The following is a 20,538-nucleotide window of genomic DNA, read 5'->3' as shown; positions in this document are numbered from 1 at the left end:
AGAGCCATTTAACATCCATCATCAAGAAAAAAAAAGATTCTTAATGTAAATTCACACCTTATACAAAAATTAACTCATAATAGATCATGGGCTTAAAGTAAAATTATACAACATAAAAATACGTGGTATACATTTATTATAAACTATAAATCATATGTTTATAATGTATACCACATACTTATATGTACATATAAAAGTATGATGTATACCACATATTTATATGTATATATAAAAATACATTTATAATATATGTATGAAAAACATCCATGGCCTAACCCCAGAGTTTTTAGATATGACTCCAAAAGGACAATCCACAAAAGAAAAAATTGGTAATTCACCTCATTAAAATTATAATTTTTTGCCTTGTGAAAATCTTTTTTAAGGCGAAAAGTCAAGATGCAGACATGGAGAGTATATTTATTAATCTTAGTCAACAAAGAACGTGCATTTCTACTATATAAAGAACTCTCAAAAATCAACATTGAAAAAAATACAATTAGAAAATGAGCAAAACACATGAATAGATGTTTCCCCAAAGAAGATGAAAGATGTACAAATTTATTAAATATTAGGAAAGTAAAATTTAAATCACAATAACATATCACTATACATATATCGGAATGGCTGAAATTAAAGATAGTGATAATACTAAATGTTGGTGAGAATGTGGAGAAACTGGATTACTCGTACACGGGAATGTGAAATGGTTTAGCTACATTAGAAAGTATTTTATCAGTTATTTTTAAAACTGGTCTTAGTATATGACCCAGCATTTTCATTCTGGGGAATTTATGCCAGAGAAATGAAAATTTATTTTCACATAGAAGTTTGCACATACATATTCATAGCAGGTTTATTTTTAATAATGTAAAACTTTAAACTTCCCAAATGTCTTTCAGTAGGTGAATGGTCAAGCAAACTGTTATACATCAACATCATGAAATACTGTTCAGCAATAGAAAGAAACAAACTATTATGATATATTGATATACAAATTTAATAAACCTCAAGAAAATTATGTGATGTGAAAAAAGCTGATGTCAAAGGCATACATGTTGTATGATTCCAGTTCTTATGAAATAACGTAACTACAGTGATGGAGAATTAGTGATTGCCAGAGGTCAGGGAAAGGTTAAGGGCTAGGTGTGGCTCTAGGGATAAGTATCTTCATTGGTGGAATGGTCATATAAAGCTACCCTGTGATAAAATTATATCAAGCTATACACACAGAAACACACCAACATGAATGCATGTGCCACTGGTGAAAAGTACATATGCTCTATGGATTGTACCAACATCAGTTTCCTTGATGTGCTACCTCATTCTATTTACACAGATGTTAGAAGAGGAAGAGGCTGGGTAAAGGGTACATGGGGACTCCCTGTACTTTTTTTTTTTTTTTTTTTGCAACTTCCCATGAATCTATATTTATTTCAAATAAAAAAATTAAACTTTAAGTGAGGCATTTGGATTTTATTTTTATAGGAGGTGTTAGATAGGGATCTGTTTTAGTTTCCTAGGGCAGTGCTATAAATAACCACAGACTGGCTGACTTAAAACAACAGAAGTTTGTTCTCTTACAGTTCTGAAGGCTAGAAGTCCAAAATCAGAAGGGAGTCTCTCTTCTGGAATCTCTGAGGCAGAATTTGTTCTCCTAGCTTCTGGTGTCTGCTGCAATCCTTGTACTTTCTTGACAGCTGCTTCACTCCAGTTTCTGCCCAGTGTTGTCAAATAGCATTCTCCGTGTGTGTGTGTGTGTGTTTATAAATTTCATTTCACTTACTACATTAGTCATCAGAGTAGGGCCTACTTTGATTCAGTATAGCCTCATCTTCATTTGATTATCTGCAAAGAGTATTTCCAAATAAGGTTACATTCACTGGTACTGGGGGTAAGCTATGTTCTAAGAATTTATAATCCAGCAGAAATGACGTCAAACTAGTTTACCAACTTTTAAAATCTTTTACCATTTGGCTCATACAGTCAATTTCCCACATCTATCAAATAACTATTTTGGACTCTAATTAAGTATATATTTTAACACTCTATACCATACTAATTTCAGCTTCCTTCTTAATTTATGTTCCTGTTCAGAGTAATATCCCACCTGACTTCAACATTTTCTAATTTGATAGATTCTTTAAGATCCAGATCATGAAACATCCTTTAATATTTAGAACCAAACTCTGCTACGTTTTTTCTGAAACTCTTTTGTAATTATAATTAGTACTGTGGTTTAGCATTCTGTTATTTCCAAAAGTGCCTCACCAAGTTTTGGCTTCATGTTCAGAATGTAGGCTCAATGAAGTCTGTGCATATGCTGATTAGGTCTAGAGTTGTATCTTGTGTATGCCCCTTCAAGGGTAATGGTGAATATACAAAAGACACTATTAAATGACTGATTGAATATGAAAATGTATCTTTAAAATAGAGAGGTGAGATAACTTACACATAGATTCTGAATAAATGTTTATCTTCTTATAAAGTAAGAGAGAATAAAGGCACCTGAATTAAAATTGCACACAATTGCAGGTTTAAAGAGAATAAAACGTATAAACAATGTAAAAAACTATTATGTAATGGAAATGTTTTATTTCTTCTACTGTGATTTCAAAGTTGCAGTTGTTTGCAGCAATACAGGAATAAAAATAGATTTCATATAGCAAAATGGAGCTAGTCAACAAAAATAAAAGAGATTTTGGTGCTTACATGTCCATTCCCTCTCTCTCTTTCTTCTGGAGTCTTTGTAATCTTATCCCTAGGCTAATAAAATGCAGCCTTTCCCCCTTAGTTTCCTATTTATTTTTCTTGGGATCTTGAATTACCTCAGCTTCCAGAAACTTTACCCAGTGGAATCTGCAGAAATGATCTGTAAGATCTTATGTTTAGAATGTTGATTATATAAAATTTAATAAATTGTAGTTTTAGTTTACCGTTTTTGATTCTTATGACTTAGATACTCCCCTTAATGTCATTTTAATTTCATTATGTTTGTTATATTTTGACTCATTATGGCTTGTTTTATATCCTATGTTAATTACTTTGTTTCTCTTTAAAACTAATTTTCTCCTTCACTACTCAAGGGGATTCTTTCTCTCACACAGTAAAAGAAAAACCAACAACTTCTCTAAAATATAAACAAACACTAGCTTCAAGGAGGAATAATTCAATTCACTACCAAAATATCTGTTTTGTAATCACTATGTATTTACAAAGCAACATGCAAGGCACTGCATATGGCTACAAAAAGCAGATATGGGGCAGTTATTGGCCTTCCAGAGCTTACAGTCTTGCCAAATGCATGAAAATAAGCATTCATTTAAATGTATTACAGATGAAGTAAAATGATAGGACTAGGAAAAGTACGTAGTTATACACACATTCAGAGGACTGAGAGGAGATAGAGTAGGGATGAGAAATAAAGGATCAAAACAAAAAAAAGATTAAGGTATTTTTAAAGATTTATTGGATAATCCATTGTTTAAATAGGGAATAAAAGAGATGATTCTAACAGATACAGTAATTGAGTTTTGAGGAATCCTGCATCTGCTCTCTAACCATTTTAGGCCTTAAGAAAATTATTCTACCTTCTTAAACTTCAGCCTTTTACTGTAGGTGAAAAGTAAGTATAAAAAGACCACCTACCTTATGAAGCTTTTATAAATGTTAAGTGGGAGTCATATAAAAACTTCAAAAATTTTATATAGTGTTCTAAATGTTTTCTTTTTTTAAATTTTTTTGGCAGAAAATCTGGGATTGTTTTTATAGGAAAAATGTCAGTATGGATAAAGGTAAACATCCTAGAAATATTTGCAAAATAAACTCAGAAATATATTAAATATAGTATATCATGCCCAAGTAAGGTTAATCCCAGGAATGCAAGGATGGATTAGACTGATTAGAGAATCTACTTATATAATTTTCCTTATTTAAATTAAAGGGGAAAATGTAGGTACATAACCATGGAAAAACCTTTGACCTAAAGTCAATAGCCATGTATCATAAAATCTTTAAGCAGGCTGGGCAGTGTTTTATGCCGGTAATCCCAGCACTTTGGGCAGCATAGCGAGACTCCCATCTGTATAAAAATAATAATAATAATAAAAAATAGCCAGGCATAGTGGTGTGGGCCAGTAGTCTTAGCTACTCGGGAGATCAAGGTGGAAGGATCTCTTAAACTCAGGAGTTCGAGGCTGCAGATGGCCATGATTGCATCATTGCACTCCAGCCTGGGTAGCAGAACGAGACCCTATCTCAAAAACAAACAAACAAAACAAAAACAAAAAGAAACTCCTAGCAAACTAAAGATAACAGGACACCACCTAAAGAGAATAAAGAACAAACCTAAGCCAACATAGTTTTAATGGTGAAATGTTGGAAACATTTTTTTTTAAGTAACGAATGAAAAAAAATGTCTCTTCCTACCACCATTTGTAGTCAATATTATGTCTGAGGCCTCAATGAATTCATGAAGATGGAAAAAAATAGCAAGCATAAGGACTGGAGAGAGGTAACAATAATAATAAACTGACAAATTAACAGAGTAGATACGATTTTAAGTAGTTTTTTTGGTATAAAATTAATTACATTCTTATACACTAGGTTAAAAATAAGAAAAGATTATTTTAAAAGTACAAGATGTACAAATATGATGTACATAAGAATGCATTTGACAAGGAATGTCCAAATCCTTTATGGAGAAATTATTTCACTTTATTAAAATCATAAAAGATGACTAAACTGAATATAGATGGTATTCATGAATAAAAAAGATTCAGTATCACAAAGATGCCAACTGCCTAAATTAATGAGTAATGTCAATGTGATTCTAATAAAAATCTCATTTTTTCCTTGATGGAACTTGACAAACTGATCTGAAAATATATATAATTGTAGGGACATAATGATAGACAAGATAATTTTAAGGAGGAACATGGAGGGGATTGATGCATGGACACCTGTTAAGGCATACCTACCATAAAACAATGGAAATTGAGACAGTGAATTTGGCTGTGGTGCAGACAAATGACCAGTGCCACATAAGAAAGTCCCCAGATGGAACTATGTGTTTCTGGACAGTTTGTGTAGGAAGAAGGTGTAATTATAGATCAATGTAGAAAGAACAACAACTTAACAAATGAGGATGAAAGTGGTTTTCCATTTTAAAAAGTTGGCAGGGCTCACGCCTGTAATCCCAGGACTTTGGGAGGCCGAGGCAGGCAGATCACCTGAGGTCAGGAATTCGAGACCAATCTGGCCAACATATAGTGAAACCCCGTCTCTACTAAAACATACAAAAATTAACTGGGCATGGTGGTGCATGCCTGTAGCCCCAGCTACTTGGAAAGCTGAGGCAGGAGAATTGCTTGGACCCGGGAGGCAGAGGTTGCAGTGAGCCAAGATCATGCCACGGCACGCCAGCCTGGGCAACAGAGCAAGACTCTGTCTCTCAGAACAAACAAACAAACAAACAAAAAGTTACCTATACTTCACGTCATATACGAAATTCCTGGGTAACAAATAATTCGGTGTAAAAATTTTAAAACTTTTAGTACAAAATATGAATTTTTTTTTTTTTTTTGAGATGGAGTCTTACTCTGTCACCCAGGCTGCCGTGCAGTGGCACGATCTCGGCTCACTGCAAGCTCCGCCTCCTGGGTTCAAGCCATTCTCCTGACTCAGCCTCCTGAGTAGCTGGGACTCAGGTGCCCGCAACCACGCTTGGCTAATTTTGTTTTTGTATTTTTAGTAGAGACGGGGTTTCACTGTTTTAGCCAGGATGGTCTCCATCTCCTGAGCTCGTGATCCGCCCGCCTCAGCCTCCCAAAGTGCTGGGATTACAGGCCTGAGCCACCACACCCAGCCCAAAATATGAATTTTCTTTATGAATTCAGGATACGGAGTATTTAATAAGATCCGAAAATATTAAACATTTTAATTTTGATTATTAAAAATTTAGTGCTTTGCCTGAAATTACACCATTAAAATGTTAAGAATTAAGTTTGGGCTGAAATAATGTATTTAAAATACATTAAACTTAATGCCCTCCTATGAATCAAAAATGAAATGTAGAAATACTAAAGTATTAAAAGAGCAAATATATTAACTCACTTTCCTGGTTGAAGGACTGTATAGCCCGTGAATATATGAAAATATTTTCAATTTCAATAGAAACCATGAAAATACAAAATTATAATCACAATTAAATATCTGTCATGCTCCTAAACTAGACAATAATTTCAGTGTCTGCCAATAACAGTGTTGGCAAGGCTGTAGACAAATAGGCAATCTCATATGTAGCTGCTGGTGGAAGTTTAAATTTTTGCATCCACTTTGGGGAGCAATTTGGCAATCTCTAGTAGAGCTAAATATGTGCATACCCTATGTCATAGAGAAACTCTCCCACAAGTGCACAAGAAAAAATATAGAATGTTTGTATCAGCATTTTTATAGGAAAACAATACCATAAAAAACTCTGAAACAGCATAAACAAACCAATACATTTGGTATAGTCATCCAGTGGAAATCCACCTAATAAAACTAATGAAATAGATTTGGATTTATCAACATGGATAAACCTAAAACAAAGTTGAACTAAAATAATTTTCAGGCAAGCACATAAAATAGGATATCATTTATGTACATAATATGCACACCATTATTTAGAGACAGGTACATAAGTAGAAGATGTGTAATAAACATGGAAATAATACAACTTGAAGTCATGATTGTAGTTAGCTCTGGGAAGAGAGGGGAGTAGGGAGATGAAGGTGAACTAGGTCTTCAACTGTGCTTTTAGAAGTTTATTTCTCAGGCTGGGTGGTGGCTATATTGTTATATGACATATAGATGATAATAAGCCCATAAAATATAACAAATGCATGACATTATGCCTGTTAATATGGTTTGGCTGTATCCCTACCCAAATCTCATCTTGAATTATGGTTCCCATAATCCCAACTTCTCTTGAGAGTGACCAGGTGGAGGTAATTGAATCATGGGGGCAGTCACTGCCATGCTGTTCTCGTGATAGTGAGTGAGTGAGTTCTCACAAGATCTGATGGTTTTATAAGGGGCTTTTTCCCTTTTGCTCTGTGCTTCTCCTTGCTGCCACCATGCGAAGGATGTATTGTTTCCCCTTCTGCTATGATCGTAAATTTCCTGAGGCCGCCCCAGCCATGCTGAACTGCGAGTCAATTAAATCTCTTTCCTTTATAAATTTCCCAGCCTTCAGTATGTCTTTATTAGCAGCATGAGAACAGATTAATACACAGTTAATATGTATAGAATTTATGCTTATATACATTAATATATATGATTATATGTATAACAAAAAGTATATATATTATATATGATATTATATATTATATACCATATATAACATAATTATATGGGTAATTATTTACATAATACCCTTTGGCATGTCTGAAATATTTCAAAATAAATAATATATGTAATATGTAATGCAGGGAGGAGGCAATATAGGAGAGTATTTTCAAAGAGTAATAAAAATGTAACCTGATGGCTCAGTCTGCTGTTTAAGATGAGAAAGGTGAATGCTTGGTCAAATATTCTGCTAATACATTACAAGGGTAACCATATTTCCAGTGAAATGTCTGATTGATATTAGAGAGTCCTTATTATTCACCTGCCAGCCCTTCCCTTCAATCAACTCCACATTTTATGCATCATTATTATTTTAGATACCAAATTCTGTATCACTCAGGAAGCAAAACACAAATAATAGTGATGGCAGCGGCTGCTACCATCACACCAGCTGCTGCAAAGAGGTGCAGCTAGGGCTGCACACTCCATGGAGCCAGTGGGAGTCCCGCCCCTTCTGAGTTGGGGTGAGAGCTCCCTGGGTATCAGTGCAGCCACCCAAACCTCAGCTGCAGACCCAGGGCTCCTGCTCCATGGAGCAGGCAGGAATCCTGCCCTCCTGGGTGGGGCTACAGCCACCCAAACTGCAGCTGTGGATCCAGGTCTTCCTGTGCTCTTGGTGGGGGACAGAAGCAGGCAGGATCTGCCCTCCCTGGTGCAGCTGAAGCTGCCCAACCTGCAGTTGTAGACCTGGGACTCCCACTCCATAGAGTGGGCAGGAGTCAGGGACAAGTGGGAGCCCTGCCCCTTCTTATTTGGTGGGGTAGGAGCTCCCAAGGTGCAGCTGCGGCAGCCCTCCCAAGTGCAGCCTGCACCCTCAGGGGCTTCTGGAAGAATCCCCTCATCCCTGCAGGCTCAGAGATTTCTGCTCTGGCTGCCTGGCCCTTCTCCCCTCCCAGGGCCTGCTCTGATCTCTGAGCAGGGTTGGGGCTGAGCTCCAGGACCGTGAAGGGAAGCAGAGGGCAGACAGATTCCTGGGCGGAAGGGGGCAGTCAGGTAAGGCCACTCCTTCAGGCCAGGAAGGTCCTAAAGGCTGGAGGCTGGGCTGCCAGTCCCCTGGACCAGGGTGGGGACTTGTGGTGCCTCGTCTGGGCCCACCCATGGTCACCCATGGACCAATCTGAACGCACTTCCTCCCTTCTGAGGTCCATAAAAGCCCCAGGTTCAGGCAGAGCAGGGCAGAGGACAGAGAGACGACAGGCTGACCAGCTGAAGAGAGGAGCTACCCTCTTTGCTGGTAGCTGGACCTAGTAGCTGGTAGCTGGAGATGACAGGCCAACCTGCTGGCAAAGAGGAGCCACCCTCTCCAGGGCCTCCTCTCTGCTGACAGCTGACACTCCACGAGATGACTACCTACAGAGAGGAGCTACCCCCACTGCAGGTTTCCTCTGAGTTGTTGTAACACTCAAAGCTCCTATTCATCTCATTCACCTTCCACTTGTCTGCATACCTCATTCTTCCTGGATGCAGGACGGAAACTTGGGCAAAGGTGCCACCAGCCACTGAGCTTTCCAGCCAGAAAAGCGACAGCCTAAAGATCCTATAACAATGGTGGCTTAAATAAATTATTTTTCTCCATATAACACTATGCTGAGCATAGGTAATTCTGAGCTATTTCTGGAGAAAGGCAGATCACAGCTGGAATGGAACCTCCATAGTCCTTTGGGAACCCAGGCATTGATCTTTTTCATCTACTATGTCTATAATGAGGTTGCAACTTTATAGTCACAAAAATTATCTAGAATTGCATCTATGATGCCCATGTTCCAGGCAGCAGAAAAGAGGGCAATGAAAATGATAAATGTCCCCCATTTAAGGACCTTCCCAAGAGTCTCAGGTATCAACATTATGGACATTAAATTACTAATTTTGGCTGCAAGGGAAGCAGGGAACTGGAGTACTTTAGCTGGGCTGGTCTGAATACAATTGTTTTTCTGCTATTCTGAATATTTATTAAAGTCTTAACTCCTTACTAGGTCTATTTCTCTTTTACCAATTGGGTCCGCAATTGATTCTTCAGGATGTTTATTGTGTTTGAGGAATAGCTAAAGAGTCATCATGGTGGTTGAAGAGAAGCAGTCAGTCCATATGCTCATGCTTTTACTAAACTTGAGGTCTTCCCTGACCTCTGTGCAGATGTCCCTTATGTAACTGTTCACAAGGTATCCCACAAGCATTTGTTCTAGAAGTGTTCTGCACTCCAGGTACCGTCAAAATTTGGGGGTTTGCCTTCAAGTGACTAAGCACCATGTTTGTTTGTTTCTGAATCTTGGCTGCTTCTGCATTGTGTTTCCAGTAAATCTGCTCAAACGGCCACCATCTGCAGGACCACATGGTAGGTCCTCTGGCTCCCAATAGAAACATGCAAGAATGTTTGCATCATTTCAAAATGACATGAATGCTGAATAATAGAAACTCCAGCCTCTCCTTATCTATCTAAAAATGTGTCACTGCACTTTTTAATGTGTTGCAGCTAAGCCATTGTTTTTTGGATGAGGAACAATTTTTTGTCAAAGGTCAAAATGAGTAGCACTGTAAAAATACAATTTCATATTATTTTTTCCTGCATTTTATAGGAGTTTTTTTTCACTATATACTAACTTTCTTTTGGTTCTGCCTTAAAAATAAGAGGAAAACAAATTGTTTAACTTCTTTCTCCTTCCTCTTTCTTGTCCTTTTCCTACCTTCCTTCTGACATCAGAATAATCGTCTATTTTTCCTTTCTACCAAAGGAAAACTTGTTGACATTTTTAAATTATTTTTGTATTTGGAATTTCTTGCCCATCTTCTGTGCAAAAGTCATGTGGCTTAAACTTAGTGATAGGAAGAAAGTAAGGGAATTTATTTTGTGGAGGAAAAAAATGAATCAGTCTAATGTTCTGTATATATTTTTTACATTAGCGTCTGTATGACTTTGAAAGTTGTCCCATATAGACACTCATTCTTTCCCAAACTCATTGTTCTCATATCTCACAAGAAGTAATATTGAGTCCAGTCTGCTCAGATCCTGACTCTGTCTTATCAGTTTTGTTGACTCAGGAGAGCTTAGAATGCCAATGCATTCTCTCCAGCCAGATTCTGCTGCCTTTGCAGAAGGTAGGAGTGTCTTTGGTCTCAGTGCTTACTCTGCCTCAAGGGACTACAGATGGGTGAACTTTTGGACAATGGACTGAAAGAAGCAATAGCCAAGTGATTCTGAGTTAGGACTGGCTCTCTCATGCATTATCTGAAAAAGGAACATCTCTTGTCATTACAAAGAATGTGAACATTTCAATCTATTTCCTATCTGCTAATGACAATTTCTTTTCCTTTTAAGAGAAAACTTTTTCATCATCTTCTGGCTTTTGCTAGCCACTCCATATATTGACTAACAGTGAATACCGAATTGCCCAGATTGCTTTGCCTGTTAATTCTAGTTTGGATTTCTGTCATCAAAGGATTCTATCAGGGTGCAGTGAAAATCACACTGCCCCACACCACTCTTTTATTAGCTTTTTTTTTTTTTTTGGTTTAAAACTCTATTCTTAAACAATAGTTAACACTTACAAAGCATTTGCAATGAGAAGGCACTGTTCTTTGTACTTTATAAGTATTTATCTCAGTAATCCTTATAAAAGCCCTACTAATATCTTTATCTTACAGATGGAAAGAGTGAGGAGCAGAAACATTATAAAACTTGTTTAAGATCATATGGCTAGAAGGTCATGGGACCACAGTTCAATCCAAGCAGTCTATCCCAGAATCTGTGCTTTAAACAGAATACCATACTGCTATTCTTAGGGGCCTGAAGCCAATAATTATATTGGCTAATCCAATAAATGTTTGCACCTGAAAATTAGTGTATAAGACTCTGGAATGTGATAAATTTGCTAGATAAGTTAGTTCAATTCTGTGGTGAGCAGAACCATTTTTAAAGTCAGCCATTTTCCACCAGGAAACAAATCTCAGTATTTCTGTGCACTATTACACTTTCCTTCAAAAAATCTATAACAGGTATTGGAAGACAAATATATACAAAGACAAGTATTTATTCGTTTTTAAAATGTTACTGTGGTTGCTGATCTGAGATAAGATTCTTGGAAAAGATTGATCAAATTCTATTTAAATTGTAGATGGTAGGAGAGCATGAAAAAACAATTTGATGAGAAGGGAAATAACAGAAAGAAGTGGATGTATCACTAATTAGAGAGACAGGAATATTGAAAAGCAACTTTAAGGAGAATTAGTGAAGACTTATTATTGAATGAGGGAAATTAGTGCTACAAAGGAACAAGACACCAGATATAGGACAGAAGGAGGATAAGTAATGGAGGCAAGTCTACAAAGATGAGAGCCTGTTGGTATTTTGAGATAAGCAAAGTATCAATGTCTACCAATTAGTAATCCTTGCAAGATAATTAAAAATAGAAAGATAAGAGAGTTTCCTTAATGATGTGATGAGAGATGATTCAAAGGAAAAACGATATTGGAACATGTAGCAGAAGAGCAAAATCAGTCAAGGCACTGAAGGCAGACAGCATTGGGGTATTTAGTTTTGTGAATGGTATGACAGGAGATAATTCAAATGAGAATTCATCTGGAGTATAGAGTAGAAGAACTGGAAGTCACAAAGATTCTAAAATCAAAGAAAATGTAGTGTTCCGTTAGGGAAACGAAAAAGGCAGATTTGGAAAGTGGCAGAGTTACAAAGATGAATTTCACTTAATATGAATTTTTTATTATTTTCAGTCAATTTAGGAAAAGTTATTGCAATTTTAGTGTTCAAGAGACAATTGGAGGCAAATAGATGTCACATTAAAAGTAATGTGACTAATGTGAAAGGATGTGATTTTTCAGTGCTCTACGAAACTACTTAGTAACTAGTATATTGCAGTTCTATTCTATCCACATACAATGGAAGAATTACCATGAGAATTTATCTTCTTGGTCATTCAGTATCATAAATTTAGCTTTCATGCCTGCACTTACTTTTGTGTAACGATACTTTTTCACCATCATATATATTAATCTGTCACCCACAATTAGACTCTTTTGTTGAATTCCTAAATAAGTAAACGGCTTTGATAAAGTTGGGAAATGCTTTGAAACAGTGTTTTAAAGAGGAAATAGGTTCTCAAGATTAATTGACTTGAGCTCTCTGTAACTTAAGAAAAGATTCTTTACTAAAAAGAAATAGTAAGAAGACCTGTCTTCGTTCATTTTATGCTGCTACAACAGAATACCTGAGACTAGTAATTTTTAAAGAAATGAGACTTATAGCTTACAGTTCTGGAAGCTTGGGAGTCTAAGATTGAAGGGCCTGTATCTTGCAAGAACATTCTTGCTGCATTATGCTATGACAGAAGACATAAAGGAAAGAGCATGAGAGAGAGTGAGAAAGACGGGGGTGCGGGGAGAGAGAGAGAGTGGAAGGAAGGCAGGCTCAACTTATGCTTTTAATCAGAAACTCATTCCTGCTATAACTAACCTATTCCCTAGATAATGGTGCTAACCCATTCATGATGGCAGAGCTCACATGATCTAATCACGTGTTAATCGTCCAACCTCTTAATACCATCACAATGGCCGTTAAACTTAAACATGATTTTTGAGGAGAAAGTTCAAACCATAGCAGGACCTGAATAGACTTTTTTTTTCAAAGAAGACATTAATATTGCCAACAGGCATATAAAAAGGTGTTCAAGATCAGTAATTATCAAGGAAATGCAAATCTAAATCACAATGAAATATCACCTCCATGCCTGTTAAGATGGTTATTATCAAAAAGACAAGAGCTAACAAGTATTGGCCAGGGTATGGAGATAATGAAAACCTTTTACACTGTTGGCAGGAGTGTAAATTGGTAGAGCTATAATGAAATACAGTATGGAGGTTTCTCAAAAATTAAGATAGAATGATATGACCCAGGATTTTCTTTTCTGGATATATACCCAATGAAATTATAATCAGCACCTCATAGAGACACTATTCATTGCAGCATTATTCACAATACCTAAAATATGAAAGAAACCTATATAGTCTATCAGCAGACAGATAAAAAAATTGAATACACACACACACACACACACGCACACACGCTAGAATATTATTCGGCCATAAAAAAAGAAAGAGATCCTATCATTTTTGTCAACATGAATATACTGGGAGGATATTATGCTAAGCAAAATAAGCTAGAAACAAAAAGAAAAATATTGCATGATCTCACTTATGAGTGGAATGTAAGAAAAGTCAAACACGTAGAAACAGAGAGTAGAACAGTTGTTCCTAGGAGTGTGGATGCGGGAAGGATGAGAAGATGTAGGTCAAATGGTACACAGTTGCAGTTATGTAGGATGAATATGTCTAGAGGTCTAATGTACAGCATAAGGACTATAGTTAGTATTACATTATATACTGGAAATTTGCTAAGACAGTAGGTTGTAGGTACTCTTACTACAAAAAAGAGGTAACTATTTGATGGTGAAAAAGTATATAAGGTGATATGTTAATTTTTTACTGTAGTAATCATATCACCATGTATTAATATATGTATACTAAAAACATCATGTTCTACACCTTAAATATATTCAATCAAAAAATAAGAAATAAATAAAAATGGGGCAATTTTTAAAAAAATAAATAAATGAGATAGTAAAAAATAATAAAGAGGGTGGTTCAAGACAACTGACTAGATGCAGCTAGTAGGCACCTCTTCCATGGAGAGGAATCAAAATAGTAAGCAAATATTTACACTTTGAATACATCATCTAAAAGAGAACACTGGAATTCAATAGAGAGGCAAAAGGAATCATGAAAATAATATGAGAGTGAAGCCAGACAGGGCTGAGATTGCGTTGAAGCTGGGAGAAGCTTTCTGATGTGGTAAATGGTAAGAGACCCCTGGGACTCCACCCTTCCACCAGGGACTATTATAATCCTGGCTATGAGAAAGTCCCTCAACCCTCCTGGGCCTCCAGACTAACGCAGGAAGGTGCCTAGAGATTGTGTAGAGGCATTGCTCAAACTCACATGGAATCCCAGGTGTTTTCAAGCCCTGAGCAGCTGCAGCCTAGTGCCATTCTAAGAGCCCAGGCCCCAGAGTCTTGTGTTCTGCCCTGAAGCTGCCACTGAAACCTCAGGGCAAGGGAAGGAGTGGAAAGGCCAGGCATTTTTGCACACTCAAAGACAGATACCATCACCACTGCTGTGAGATGAAGGAATCAGCGAACTATGTGCCCCCACAGCTGCCAGCCTCCACTGCTCCTTCTAAGAGGGGCTTGGCCTCCCCGGTGGCAGGCCAGCAATGTAGCCACCCTGCCCCCTACTGAGCATTTTAGCTACAGCCTCATCCCATTCTGACAGCCCATTCCCCAGAGGCTTGTGTCCTGCCCTGGGGCTGACACCAATGTTGCTACCACTACCACCACTGCCACAGAGCTTGGGAGGGAGCAGGGAGGCCATGAACTTTTGTGTACTTTAGTAGAGATAGCTCTGCCACTGCTGTGGGACAGAGGCATGAGTAAACTATGTGCCCCATGGCCGCCTACCTCTGCTGCTCCCACTGAGAGGGGCGTGCCCTTCCTGGTGGCAGGCCTGCAGCATAACCACCCTGCCCCCACCTGACTATTCTGCCATCAGCCTAAGAGCAGCCCACTTCAACCTATCATAGCCAGCACATAAACTCCTGGGAACTGAGGACAACTACACTGGTCTGGTCCCAGTCTAGTTCCCCGCCAGGACTTGTGCATACGGTTCAGGGGGCTCTCTAGGGGCATGTGAATTGAGGATTGCCTTGCCCAGTCCAATACCGCTAGTACCTGATCACTCCATGGGGTCTGAGGTCAGGCCAACCCAACCAGCGGACACCATCCCAGCTGGTATTCATCCACATAGGCCAAAAGGCAGACAACCTTCCCCTGTCTACAGAAAGCAGCAGCACTTCTGCATCAGAGAACAGGCAAGTCACAAAGCTGTTTGTTTTGAGCCCAGGGAAGATCTTCCACCCTGAAGCCAATTCAGTGGAGAGCTGAAGAGGCATTTTTTAGATTTCAGCTAAATTATGGACTGAAGATAGACAACAGTATTGGGCTGAACTGAGTCAGGAGTTCTCCAGTACAGGAGTACTCCAGTACAGGAGTGTGATAGGGAAACAAATCATTTTTCTCTCTACCTAAGACATACAGCTGGTGCAGCTCCTTCTGGACATGTGGAGAACTTAGTGATTGTCACCACGAGCAAGCTGCACCACCCCCATCAGGGATGGTGCCTGTGATTATCACTGGGGTATATATGAGTGAGCTTTCCAGCGCAACTCTGCCTAGCATTGTCACCTCATCCCCACAACCTTGGTGTTGAGCAAGGAACTCAGGACACCAGGCATTCTACAGACAGGTCCATCGCCTGAGGCAACAAAGAGCACATCCCAGTAAACAAATATCAAGCACATACCCATCTGCTTCTATTCAGCTGGTTCTTGCTCATAAGCATCATCTACTGGCCTGGAGGTTGAACTGCGCAACTCAATACAAAACCAGCTGACAGAAGTGCACAGCCTCAGAGAATGAGATAACATTACTGAAAGCTCTGCGAATTGCAGTCCTGAAAAAGGAAATTAATCTGCTCATACACCCAGTACATCACTACTACAACCAGCATTTGAGAAAGCTACCACACAAAAGCTATCTATAATGAAGAAACTCATATAGAGCCTTAGCTCCCTGAAAGCACCTAAAATCAAAACCAAATAACCATACACAACACAAATTACAGTCACACCTGCAAGAGGGGAAAAAAATGTCCCACCTGCATGAAAGTAAATCCAAAAATAAAAAGTGACAGCTTCTTTTGACGAGAAGGAACCAGAATAAGAACTCTGACAATATTAAATAACAGAATATTATGACACCTCCAAAGGGTCACATAAGCACTCTAACAATGGATCCAATTAAGAATGAAAATTATGAAATGACAGCTACAAAAATTCAAAATATGATTTGTAAGGAAGCTCAATGAGATCCAAGAGAAAGTTTACAATCAACCCAAAGAAATCAGAAAAACGGTTCAGGATATGAAAGAAAGACTTACTAAAGAGACAGATACTTAAAAAACAAATTCTGGAAATGAAACTTTTATTGAAGTAATTACAAAACACAGTTGAAAATTTTAACAATAAGCTAGACCATGCCAAAGAAAGTATTTTAGAGCTGCAAGATAAGTCTTTTAAATTTACAGAGTCAGACAACAAAAAAACTTTTTTGAAAATGAACAAAGCCTTTGAGAAATATGGGAAAATGTAAAGCATCCAAACTTATAAATCATAGGTATTCTAAAGGGAAATGAAGAAAAAGTTAACAAGTATGCAAAATTTATTTAGGGAAATAATTGAAGAAAATGTCCCTGGTTTTGCTAGAGATTTAGACATCCAGATAGAATAAGTTCAGAAAACTCCCTGGGGAATACACTGCAAGAGGGACTTTGATCAGAGCAGAATTAAATGACATTGAGACCAAGGGGGGGAAAAAAAACAGCAACAACAACAAAAACCCACACACACAATACAAAATGTCAATGAAATGATGTTTGTTCTTAGAAAATATTAAAAAATGGACAGACTACTAGCTAGATCAACTAAGAAAAAGAATGAAGATTGAAATAAGAACAATAAGAAATTAGGTGACATTACAACTGATATTACAGAAATAAAAAAGATCATTAGAGACTACTATAAGTATCTTTACACTTAAACTAGAAAACCTAGATAAATTGGATAAATTCCTGAAAAAGTACAACCTCCAAAGATTGAGCCAAGAGGAAATAGAAATTCTGAACAGACCAGTAATGAGTAGTAAAATTAAATTTTAAAAAATCACCTCCCTCAAAAAAGTAGCCTAAGCCCAGGCAGAGTCACCGTTGAATTTTACCACACATACAAAAAAGAACTAGTAGCAATCCTACTGAAACTTTTCCAAAAAGTTGAAGAGGAAAGAATCCTCCCAGACTGACTCTATGAAGCCAGTATTAACCTGATACCAAAATCAGTTAAGGACACAACAAAAAAGAAAACTTCTGGCCAATATTCTTGAAGAAAATAAATGTCATAATCTTCAATGAAACTAGCATACTGAGTCTAAAAGCACATCAAAAATATAATACACCATAATCAAGTGTGTTTTATTCCAAGGGTGCAAGGATGACTCACCATATGCAAATTAGTAAATGTGATTCACCACATGGAATTAAAAACAAAAACCCTATGACTAGCTCAATAAATGCAAAAAAAGCTTTCAATAAAATCTAGCATCACTTCATGATAAATACCCCAAACAAACTAGGCAAGGAAGGAACATACCTCAGAATAATAAGACTCATATATGATAAACACATGGTCAACATTAAAATGAGAGGAGAGAAGTTGAAAGCATTCCCTCTAAGAACTGGAACAAGACAAAACTGCCCACTTTACTCGCTGATATACAACATAGTACTGGAAATCCTAGCTGGAGCCTTCAGGCAAGAAAGGAAGAAATAAAAAAGCATCCAAATGGGAAAAGTGGAAGTCAAATTATCTCTGTTCACTGATTACATCATCTTATACTTAGAAAACCCTATATACACCTGCAAAAGACTTCTAGATTTGACACATGACTTCAGTAAATTTTCAGGATACAAAATCAATGTACAAAAATAAGTAGCATTTCTATGCTTCAGTAAAGACCAAATTGAGAACCAAATCAGGAACTCAGTCCCATTTATAATAGCAACAAAATATAAAATGAAATAGCTAGTAATATGTTTAACCAAGGAGATGATAGATCTCTACAAAGAGTAGTATGAAAGTCCTATGAAAGAAATTGTAGATGACATGAATGGAAAACCATCTCATGCTCATAGATTGGTAGAATCAATATTGTTAAAATGACCTTACTACTCAAAGCTATTACAAGTGTTATGTTTCACATAATTAACCAAAACAATCCTAAAATTTGTATGCAACCAAAAAAATAGCCAAAATAGCCAAAGTAATCCTAAGCAAAAATAATAAAGCTGGAGATATCACATTATCTCACTTTAAATTATACTATAAAGCTTTAGTAACCAAAAAAGCATAATATTGGAATAAAATTAGACACACAGATCAATGGAACAGAACAGAGAATCCAGGAATAAAGTCACATACGCTAACTGATCCTTGACAAATTTGACAGAAAATATACACTAAGGAATTAGTGTATATTGAACAGTGTAAACACTATTCAATAAACGGGGCTATTAAAATTAGATGGCCATAAGTAGAAAAATGAAACTGGGCTCCTATATCTCACCATATACAAAAATTAACTCACGATGGGTTAAAGACTTAAACGTAACACCTAAAACTATAAAAATCCTATAAGGAATCCCGGGAAAAACTCTTCTGCACTTTGCCCTAGGCAGTGAATTTAAAAGTAGGTCCTCAAAAGGAAACCCAACAAAAACAAAAGTAGACAAAGAGGGCTTAGTTAAACTAAGAAGCTTCGGCACAACATAAGAAATAATCAGTGGAGTAAACAGACGAACTACAGAAGGGAGAAAACATTTATAAGCTAAGCATCTGACAAAGAGCTGATATCCAGAATCTACAAGGAACTCAAAGAACTCAATGAGAACACACACACACACACACACACACACACACACACACACACACACACACACACACACACGATCTCATTAAAATGTGGGCAAAGGATGTGAACAGACACTTCTCAAAAAAAGACAGACATGTGGGCGACAGAGGTGAAAAAAATCGTCAACGTCACTAATCATCAGAGAGATGCAAACCAAAAGCTGTGAGATACTATCTCAGTCAGAATGGCTATTATCAAGAAGTCAAAAAATAACAGATGTAGGATGCAGAGAAGAGGGGACCCTTATACACTGTTGGTGGGAATGTAAATTAGTACAACTTCTATGGAAAACAGTATGAAGATTTCTCAAAGAACTAAAAGTAGAGCTACCATTTGATCCAACAATCCCACTGCTGTTTATCTGCCCAAAGGAAAGGAAATCATTGTATAAAAAAAGATACCTGCACTCATATGTGTATCATAGCACTATTTACAATAGCAAGTCATGGAATCAATTTAAGTGTCCATCAATGGATGAGTGGATTAAAATGCTGTGTATATATGCCGTGGAATATTAAGCAACCATGAAAAAGGATGAAATAATACCGTTTGCAGCAACATGGGTGGAAGTGGAGGCCATTGCATTAAGTGAAATAAACCAGAAACAAAAATTCAAAAACCACATGTTCTCACTTATGAGAGCTAAACAATGAGTGGACATATAGTGTGTAATAATAGACATTGGAGACTCCAGGGGAGAATGCAAGGGGGTGATTGTTGAAAATTTCCTATTGGGTACAATATTTACTATTTGGGTGATGGGTACACAAAGAGCCCAGACTTCTCCACTTCACAATATATCCATGTAACAGCTGCACTTCTACACCATAAATCTATAAAAGTTAAAAAAAATTAAAAAGAAATAGCAAGGAACAAAGTATTCTAAACCTTAAATTCTCCAATTCCATGGAAAAATTCCTGTGGGATTAGATCAACGATCTTGTGCCTGACATGCTATTGACTTTGTACAGACTAGCGAGACTGCCACTGTTTTCTCTTTTGTTTCCATGGGCCCCAAATTTCTCACTTAAGTGCTCTCCCTAGCAGTTGGGTAACCCACTAGTGTGAATGGCTATCTAAATTTCAGAATGAAATATCCTTTGATCCCTATTCCAGTTGTTTGTCTTTACAGCTATTGTTGCTCAGCAATATCTCTGTTCTGTTTTGTGAATATTCTTTACAGTTCCTCTTTTTGAGTTGTGCCTCCAAAGGAAGTCATACTGAGATAAAAAGCAGAGGACATTTTTGTGCTTAGTAATCATTGACAAATTTTTATTCAGTAGAGACCCAGAGACCCAGTGATATAATAAACATTAACTATATAAAAGTTGTCTTAGACAGTGAGTGCTGCTATAACAAAGTACCATGAACTGGATGGCTTTAAGCAACAAAAATTTCTTTCTCACAGTCTGGAAGCTACAAGTCCCACAGTCAGGGTGCCAGCATAGCTAGGTTATATTGGATGATCTCTTCAACGTTGCAGACTGCTATCTTCTAACTGTGTCCTCAC

The 20,538-nt window shown here is 37.3% G+C and overlaps 1 long non-coding RNA gene across 1 annotated transcript in view; it reads left to right on the top strand.

The window, feature by feature from the left end:
• Positions 1-20,538, top strand: part of LOC112208968 (uncharacterized) — a 168,872-nt gene that overhangs the window by 139,334 nt on the left and 9,000 nt on the right. The gene's annotated exons all lie outside the window — the stretch shown is intronic.

This window comes from Pan troglodytes, chromosome 3, assembly GCF_028858775.2.
Source record: "Pan troglodytes isolate AG18354 chromosome 3, NHGRI_mPanTro3-v2.0_pri, whole genome shotgun sequence".
NCBI lineage: Eukaryota > Metazoa > Chordata > Mammalia > Primates > Hominidae > Pan > Pan troglodytes.
This window is presented reverse-complemented; position numbering and strand designations above follow the sequence as displayed.